Raw genomic sequence first — 10,235 nt, forward strand, 5'->3', positions numbered from 1 at the left:
CGCTACTGAGCATGGCGTTCTTTCTTTGAACGCAACGTTATTCTGCAGTGCCTCTCTTTCTCTTCATTTTCTCACCTGAATTCAATCAAAAAGGCAATCAAAGTCTCACCAAAATCATAAGAATTTGCATCATTCATAATAATCACTTAATTTTTGCATAAATCTCATGATTTTGTATAAAATAAATGATGTTTGATTGAATCAAAATAATCATAAAATTCCACTCCAACCACTTACTTATTGTGCAAGAAAGCGCCTAAAACCTAATGAAACAAATGAAAAATGCTTGTGAAACTAGCATAGGATGACTTGTCATCAGAACACCAAACTTAAATCTTGCTTGTCCCCAAGCAAGCACTAAAACATGAGAAGAAATGACAGAAAACAGAAAAGCATATATGTCCTTATTTAGCAGGTAATTGAATTTGGTTCATGGGGTTTTATGCAGCCAGCTTGCAGCTCAATTTTTATTAATTTTCGGAATTGAAATGTCCCTTTGAGTATTAACTAGAGTTGCTGCTATAATGCCTTGTTCTTGATTGATCCTTGTTAACTTTTTCTTTCTTTCTCTTGTTTCAGAAACTTATTTCTCCATTGTAGCTCAGTGTCAAGTGTTGCAGGCAGCTTTTTGGCTCAATTTTACTCAACACTTTTCACTACAGACACTTGGCTCACACTTCTTCTTAGGAACATTGATGCCCATCACCTCTTTGGGTTACTAAATGCCTTGTAACTAGGTTGCTCTTGATAATGGACTTTCGGTTGATAATCCCAGATTAATCAACCCAAGTTACCAAGTTTTAAAATACTCCTTAGACAAATGAGATACTTGAGAGCAGCATGATCAGTATATACTATAACCTTTGAACCAATCAAGTATTGTCTAAATTTATCAAATGCATATACAATTGGTAAGAGCTCTTTCTCACTGGTGGTATAATTTTTCTATGCCTCATTCAACACCTTACTTGCATAGTATATAACATGATGTAGCTTGTCTTTCTTTTGCCCCAATACAGCACCAATTGCAAAGTCACTTGCATCACACATGAGTTCAAAAGGTAATTCCCAATCTGGAGGTGTGATGATTGGTGCTGTAGTGAGTTTTCTTTTTAAAGTTTCAAAGGCATGCTTGCAAGTGTCATCAAAGATGAAAGGATTGTCAACCACTAGCAAATTGCTCAGTGGTTTGGCTATTTTTGAAAAATCCTTGATGAACCTTCTATAGAACCCAGCATGCCCAAGAAAACTTCTTACAGCTTTTACATTGACAGGTACAGGGAGCTTTTCAATGATTTCTATTTTAGCTCTGTCAACTTCTATGCCCTTGCTTGAAACCTTATGCCCAAGAACAATACCCTCTGGTACCATGAAATGGCATTTTTCCCAATTCAAAACTAAATTTGTTTCTTGGTATCTTTTCAATACAAGGGTTAGATGTTTCAGACAAGTGTCAAAAGTGTTACCAAACACAGAAAAGTCATCCATAAAGACCTCTAAAAATTTTTCTACCATGTCAGAGAATATGGAGAGCATACACCTTTGGAAGGTTGCTGGAGCATTGCAGAGTCCAAAAGACATCCTTCTGTAGGAAAAGACTCCAAAAGGATAGGTGAATGAAGTTTTCTCTTGGTCCTTGGGGTCTACCACTATTTGATTGTAACCAGAATACCCATCCAGGAAGCAATAATAGGTATGGCCAGCCAATCTTTCCAGTATCTGATCAATGAAAGGGAGAGGAAAATGATCTTTCCTTGTAGCCTCATTCAATCTTCTATAATCTATGCACATCCTCCACCTAGTCACTGTTCTTGTAGGGATTAACTCATTCTTCTCATTGGAGATGACAGTCATTCCTCCCTTCTTTGGTACAACTTGGACCGGAAGTGCTATCAGAAATTAGGTATATGATTCCAATATTCCACAGCTTCATCACCTCTTTTTGAACCACTTCCTTCATAGTTGGGTTGAGCCTTCTTTGAGGCTGCACTACAGGTCTTGAGTCCTCCTCCAGCAAGATTTTATGCATACAGATGGCAGGGCTTATACCCTTGATGTCTTCAATTGTCCATCCTAGAGCTGTCTTGTGAACTTTCAACACTTCAATCAGCTTTGTTTCATCTTCCTTGTTTAAGGAAGAATTGATGATCACTGGAAAGGTTTCTTTTTTTCCAATGAATACATACTTGAGATGTGGAGGGAGAGCTTTCAATTCTTGCTTTGGCACTTCCTCTGTCTTGCCTTCAAGGGAGATTTCAAAAGCTTGTTTCTCTGTGACATCTTGATCACTTCCCATTTTTTCTTCTTGTTTCTCCTGGACGTTGGTTTCAAACACTTCTTCCACTAAGTCTTCCACCATTTCCACCATCATGTGCTTTTCCTTCTCAAGAAGGTATTGCATGGCCTTAAATGATCATTTGCTCATTATGCACCCTGAGGGTCATTTTCCCTTTTTCCACATTAATGATAGCTCTTGCTGTTGCCAAGAAAGGTCTACCCAAGATGATTGAGTTGTGTCCTTCTTCTTCTATGTCCAGAATGACAAAATCAGCAAGAAATATGAATTTTCCCACCTTCACTAATAAGTTCTCCACAACCCCATTGGGTATTTTGAGTTATCTATCCGCCATTTGAAGTGACATTCTGGTGGTTTTGACTTCTTCTATTGCAAGCTTTTTCATTAGTGAGAGAGGCATCAACTTGATGCCGACACCTAAGTCACAGAGAGCTTTTTCCAAGGTCATATTGCCTATGGTGCATGATATGATGAAACTCCCAGGATCTTTGAGCTTTGGTGGGAGCCCTTTTTGGATTACTGCACTGACTCTTGGGTTAAGACCACTGTCTCCTTCTCATTCCAGCTTCTCTTCTTGTTAATGAGTTCCTTGAGGAACTTAGCATATAAGGGCATTTTTTCTAGAGCTTCAGCAAGGGGAATGTTGATTTCCAGCTTCTTAAAAATTTCAAGGAACTTGGGAAATTGCTGATCTTTGAGCTCTCTTTGCAATCTTTGAGGATATGGCAGAGGAGGAGTATAAGGCTTCACTTCCTTCCTCTGTTCTTGTGAGTTCTCCTCCATGACTTGCTTTTCCTTCTTTGAAGCTTGTGGCTCTTCATCCTTCTTCTTGAGCTCTTCCTGGTCTTTTTTTTCAATTGCCATTTCCTTCTTACTGCCAGCCTTATCATCCTCCAATGTTCTTTCACTCCTGAGTTGAATTACTTTGCATTCTTCTTTAGGATTTGGAATGGTATCACTTGGAAAAATATTGGTTGGTCTTTCAGCTTGTCTGGCCAATTGCCCTACTTGTCTTTCAAGATTCCTCATGGTGGCCTCTTGTCTCTCTTGACTTTTAATCAAACTATCTTGTCCTTTGGCTAGACCCTGTGTGGTTTGAGCAAGTGCTTGTAATGTTACTTCAAGAGCCGAGATTCTAGTTTAATGATGGTCGATGGATGGTATGTTGGGATATGATGGTTGTTGCTAGAAGTTATTTGGGTTGTTGAAGTGGTTGTTCTGGGAATTGAAAGGTGGTGTGGAGAAGTTATTTTGGTGAACATGTGAGTTGTTGTTGGGTTGCTGATATGAGTTTTATGGTTTTCTGTATTAGTTATTGTTATTAGATGAATGAGTTTGGTTGTTTGTGTTGCGAGAATTATTGGAATTGTGATTCTTTTTCCATGAATTCTGATTATCACCCCACCTTAAGTTGGGATGATTCCTCTATGATGAATTGTATGTATCTCCATAAAATTCGTTCTGAGAAGAGCTTGAGGTGTTATGCATATATTAGACTTGTTCTGTTTGCTGTTCACAGTTGCTTTTCTCAAAAACTTCTTCACTTTGGCTCCACCCAGTTGAAGGTTGGCTTGCTGTGCTAACTGCAGCCACTTGGAGTCCATCAATTCTCTTTGTCATCAACTCCATTTGTTGTTGGATTTATTGGTGCATTAACTTGTTCTGTGCCAAGATGGTGTCTACTCCTTCTAGCTCCAACACACCCTTCTTTTGAACTGGTTGGCGTTGCCTCTGATGAGCATAGAAGTATTGATTGTTGGTCACAGTGTCTATGAGATTCTGGGCTTCCTCAGCTATATTCATTAGTTGCAATGAACCTCCTGCAGAGTAGTCTAAGGATTCTTGAGCTTTTAAAGTTAATCCCTCATAGAAATTCTGGAGTCTGTCCCATTCACTAAACATCTCAGGTGGACATTTCCTAATCAACGCCTTGTATCTTTCCCATGTCTCATAAAGCGATTCTCCATCCATTTGAGTGAATGTTTGCACTTCTGTCTTCAGTCTTATGATCCTCTGAGGTGGGTAAAACTTAGATAGGAATTTATTCACCAAATCATCCCAAGTGTTGATGCTTTCTTTGGGGAATGTTTCAAGTTATTGAGACGCCTTGTCTCTCAAGGAAAATGGGAATAGCAGCAACTTATAGATATCCGAATGCACACCATTTGTCTTGACAGTTTCACAAATCCTCAGGAAAGTGGATAAGTGCTGATTTGGATCTTCAAGTGGACCTCCTCCATAGGAGCAATTGTTCTTTACCAAAGTGATAAGTTGAGGCTTCAATTCAAATTTATTTGCAAGTATACTGCTCCCACAGTGTCTTAGATTGGGGAAGGTGTAAGAGGCTAGCACTCTCCTTTGAGGTGGACCATTGTTGTTGGCCACTTCCTCTGGTGGATTAGGGAGGTTACCCTCCATCTCTTGGTCTTCCTCTTCTGATTCTTCTTCTCCAATAACTCCCTTTCCTCTTGCTTCTCTTCTCAATCTCAAGAATGTCCTCTCTGGCTCAGAATCAAAAGAGGTAGATGCACCTCTTCTTCCTCCTGGCATACAACACAAACAAAACCAGAAAACTAAAATAAAACACTTTACTGCTAGAGTGTGGTTAAGGTTAGTTTAAACAAAGTCTCAAACAGTTAAAATGCTTAACAAAAACAAAGAAAAATGCTTAATCTAGATTATCACATATTTAATCATTGTCAATCTAAATCAATCCCCGGCAACGGCGCCAAAAACTTGATGAGGAAAAATCAATTCTACACAAACTCACCGGCAAGTGTACCGGGTCGTATCAAGTAGTAAAACTCACAAAAGTGAGGTCGATCCAACAGGGATTGATGGATTGAGCAACTTTAGTATGAAGAAAAATTTAGTTAAGCGACTATTTGAAGAATCAGGTGAAATTTGATTGACAGAATGGAATTTGCAAGTAAACTAAAGTGCAGAATGAAAATTGGCAAAATCTTAAAGTGCAGAAGAAGTAAATTACAGAAACTTAAAGTGCAAGAAATTAAAAGAGCTGAAACTTAAATTGCAAGAAAGTTAAATAACTGAAACTTAAAGTGCAAGAAATTTAAATTGCTGAATCTAAATTGCCAGAAAAATTAAACTGCATGAAGAATAAAGGGATTTGGGTGTTGGAAATCAAAACAGAACTGGAAAATGTAGATTGTAGTAAATCACTAAGATGATGTAATTCAGAAAATTTATCAATCAGGATTTCAGTACCAAAACATAAACAAAAGAATCTGTAGAAGAAGATAAACAGAAAGAAAACTTAGATCAACTCTAAAATTTTAAAAGAGAAATGGAAAATTGCATAAGAATAAAGAAACAGAAAGAAAACTAAGGTCTCAATTTCTCTCTTTAGCAAAACAGAAAAGAAGAAATTCCAGAAAAAGAAAACAGTAGAAAGAAAACTCAGATCCGATCTCCAACTCTCAAATTCTAGAAAGGAAGAAAAATTAAAAGAAAAGCTCCCTAATGAAATCAAATTCTTCTCTATTTATGCACTTTCCAGTTCTGTCATGCTGTCCTTGGAGTGGGCTTTTTAGCCTTTTTTTTGAGTGGATCAGAGATGGGTACTTTGTTGCAGCTTCCAGGGGAACGTAGCATTCTGAAATTGAGCGGAGCGTTCATTTATCCACGCATACGCGTGCTTCGCGCCCGTGCGTCTCTCGTAGTTTTTCTCATTGACTCATGCGCGTCATATACGCGTGCGCGTCCTTGATAGCGTTCTTTAAAAGAGCGCTACGTTGGCGCTATGAACGCTGCTCACGCGTGCGTGTCCTCTGCGCGTGCGCGTGGATAGCAAAGTTGTAATTCCAAGCTTCTGCACCGACCACGCGTGAGCGTGCTTTATCCCAGGTGCTCCATCGACGCGTGCGCGTCATGTACGCATGGGCGTCAATTGCAAAACTTCACTTCCAAATTTGAATCTGCCCGAAAACGCTGACTTAATGAATGTAGCGTTCCTTTTGAAAACGAGACGCGTAGGTGCCCTGTACGCGTGCGCGTCACTATTGAGCGTGGCGTTCTTTCTTTGAACGCAACGTTATTCTGCAGTGCCTCTCTTTCTCTTCATTTTCTCACCTGAATTCAATAAAAAAGGCAATCAAAGTCTTACCAAAATCATAAGAATTTGCATCATTCATAATAATCACTTAATTCTTGCATAAATCTCATGATTTTGTATAAAATAAATGATGTTTGATTGAATCAAAATAATCATGAAATTCCACTCCAACCACTTACTTATTGTGCAAGAAAGCGCCTAAAACCTAATGAAACAAATGAAAAATGCTTGTGAAACTAGCATAAGATGACTTGTCATCAGATAACCATAGCTTGCTTCAAACCATAATCCTCGTGGGATCAACCCTGACTCGCTTAGGTATTACTTGGACGACTCAGTGCACTTGCTGGTACAGTTGTACGAAATGTGGGGATTCGTGCTTCATGTTTTTGGCGGCTGGGGATTGTTCAAATTTGGACAACTGACGGATTATCTTGTTCCCCAGATCAGGTATTGTCTTTGATTTTTGCAAGAGTATTTTATTTTATTTTCTTCTTCTCTTTTTTCGAAAAAATAAAAAAAATTTCAAAAATTTTTTTCTTTTCTTTGTTTAATCTGTGTTCTTGGTTTGAGTCTATGTTTTTGTTCTTGGTAATTTTCAAATTTTCTTGAGTCTTTTTTAAAAAAATTTTCAAAATTAGTGTCTTTTTATTTGAGTCTTGTTTCAATCTTTAAGTTTGGTGTCTTCTTGTGTCTTTCTTTAAATTTTTCAAAAATTTTATGTTTGGTTTTCAAAATCTCTAAGTTTGGTGTCTTTTACATGTTCTTGTGTTCTTTGAATTTTTTTTAGTCTTGTTCTTGGTGTTCTTCTTAATCTTCAAAGTGTTCATGTGTTTTCTTTTTGTTTTGATCTTAAAATTTTTAAGTTTGGTGTCCCTTTGTGTTTTTCCTTCAAATTTTCAAAAACTTGGGGTCCTAGATCTAAAAATTTTAACTTTTGTGTCTTTTACTTGTTTTTCTCTTTCTTCATTAAATTCAAAAATAAAAAAAATATCTTTTCTATCTTTATTTTAAATTATTTTCGAAAATTAACATTAAAAATTCAAATTTTAATTTCAAAATTTTTATCTTATCTTAGTTTTCAAATTTCAAAATTCAAATATTTTAAAAATAAAAAATCTTATCTTTTTCAAAATCTTATCTTATTTCAAAATTCAAAATTTAAAATCCAAATTTCAAACTTCAAATTTAAAATCAAATCTTTTCCAAAATCAAATTTCAAATCTCATCTTTTTCAAATCTTTTTCAAACCTTTTCAATTTCTTTTCTAACTTCAAATTTTAAAATAAAATATTTTCTAAATCTTTTAAATTTCTCATCTTATATTTTCTTATCTTTTCTAATTTCAAAATTTTAAATTCAAATCTTTTCTAATATTTTATCTTATCTTGTTTTCAAATCTTTTCTTAATTAGTTAGTTGTTTTCTCTCTCTTCTTTTTCAAAACCTCCTAACTAACTCTTCTCTCTCTCAATTTTCAAAAATTCCCTTCTATTTCATTAACCAATTTTCAATTTTTTTAATTAATTAACCTTAATTTTAGAAATTAATTAATAAATAAAATAAAACAAAAATATTTTAATTCTTATTTATCTCTTCTATTTCTAATTCTTCTCCTATCTACTTCTATTTATTCGAACTCTACTCGTCTCTCATCTTCCATCTTCACTTTTTCATCTTCTTCTTCTTTCTTCACATCTCACTGGGAGCCTTCTATACTCAAATCAGACATAGAAGCTTCCTTTCTTTCTTTTCTTCTTTTCTTGTTTATGACCAGGAACAGGAACAAAGAACCCTTCTTTAATCTTAATCCTGAACCTGAGAGGACTTTAAAGAGAAGCTTACAATAGGCTAAAGCACAACACTCCAGAAGAAACCTTTCAGAAAATTTTGAACAAGAAATAGGAGACATGGCCGAACCTAAAGGTGATGCCAGAAAGGTTCTTGGTGACTTCACCATGCCTACCTCTAACTTTTATGGCAGAAGCATCTCTGTACCTGGCATTAGAGATAACAATTTTGAGCTTAAGCCTCAGTTAGTCTCTCTTCTGCAACAGAATTACAAGTTCCATGGACTTCCAATAGAAGACCCACATCAGTTCTTAGCTGAATTCTTGCAGATTGTGATACTGTTAAGACCAATTGAGTAAATCTTGAAGTCTACAAGCTTATGCTCTTTCCCTTTGATGTAAGAGACAGAGCTAAGATATGGTTGGATTCTCAACCAAAAGAGAGCTTAGACTCTTGGAAAAAGCTGGTTAATGCTTTTCAGACTAAATTCTTTCCCCCCTCAAAGGATGAGCAAAATTAAAGTGGAAGTTCAAACCTTCAGACAAAGAGAAGGTGAATCCCTCTATGAAGCTTAGGAAAGATACAAGCAATTGATCAGGAGATGTCCTCCTGACATGCTCTCAGAATGGTCTATCATATGCGTGTTCTATGATGGTTTGTCTGAGATGTCCAAAATCTCATTGGACAGCTCTGCAAGTGGATCACTATACTTGAAGAAAACACCTGCAGAAGCAAGAGAACTCATTGAGATGGTTGCAAACAACAAATTCATATATACCTCTGAGAGGAACCCTATAAACCATGGGATCCCTCAGAAGAAAGGAGTTCTTGAAGTTGATACTCTAAATGCCATATTGGCTCAGAACAAGATCTTGACCAAGCAGGTCAATATGATCTCTCAGCATTTGACTGGAATGCAAACTGCAGCTGGCAATACCCAAGAAGTATCTCCTAATGTAGATTCTTATGATCCTGATCCCTACCATGGATGAGGTGAATTACATGGGAGAATCCTATGAAAACACCTACAATCCTTCATGGAGGAATCATCCTAATCTTTCATGGAAGGATCAACAGAAGTCTCAACAAGGCTTCAATAATAATCAAGGTGGAAGGAACCAGAATAGGTTAAAAAATAGACCATTATTTTCATCTTTTCAAGGGAATATGGAGACCCCTAAGCAGAGCCTCTTTGACTTAGTCACTCTGGTTTCTAGCCTCTCTAAGACCACTCATAGTTTTATGAATGAAACAAGGTCCTCCATTAGAAACTTGGAGGTACAGGTTGGTCAATTGAGCAAGATGATCCCTGAGACTCCTCCTGATACTCTTCCAAGTAACACTGAGGTAAACCCAAGAGAAGAGTGCAAGGCCATCACCTCTGAGGCTGAGACCAAATCTAGAGAGAATGGGATGGCGTTGAACGCCAGTGAAGAGCATATCACTGGGCGTTCAACGCCCAATCTGGCAGCAAGCCTGGCGCTGAACGCCAGTGAGGGAGCCCTCACTGGACGTTCAACACCCACAATGGCAGCAAGCCTGAAGCTGAACGCTAGTGAGGAACTCCTCACTGGGCATTCAACGCCCATCTTGGCAGCAGAGCTAGCGTTGAATGCCAGCCAGGGAGCACTGGTTGGGCGTTCAATGCCCAAACAGGCAGGAACTCTGGCACTGAACGCTAGTGAGGAACCCCTCACTGAGTGTTCAGCGCCCAACCAGCCAGGGAACCTGGCGTTGAATGCCAGCAAGGACACTCCTGCTGAGCGTTCAACGCCCAAAAGGATAGAGGAACTGGCGTTTAACGCCAGTAAAGGTGTACAGCATGAGCGTTCAATGCCCAAAGAGCTATCAGAGCTGGCATTGAACACCAGTAAAGGCACACCCCATGAGTGCACAATTCTCACTCAAGACATCCCTATCCAAGAACCAAAGGAAGCCAAGGCTCACATAAAGACCATAGAGGCTCCTTTACATGCACTTCTGCACAACATGAGTTCTGATGAATACTCATCCTCTGATGAGGATTAAGACACTAGGGAAGAGCAAGTTGCTCGTTACCTAGGAGCTCTCATGA

General features: G+C 37.8%; 1 pseudogene; it reads right to left on the bottom strand.

The window, feature by feature from the left end:
* Nucleotides 1-1,371, bottom strand: part of LOC148576299 (uncharacterized) — a 104,110-nt pseudogene extending 102,739 nt beyond the window's left edge.
* Nucleotides 1,372-10,235: the final 8,864 nt, after the last annotated feature.

Source organism: Arachis ipaensis, chromosome B1 (assembly GCF_059453495.1).
Source record: "Arachis ipaensis isolate K30076 ecotype BB chromosome B1, ASM5945349v1, whole genome shotgun sequence".
NCBI classification, from domain to species: Eukaryota; Viridiplantae; Streptophyta; class Magnoliopsida; order Fabales; family Fabaceae; genus Arachis; species Arachis ipaensis.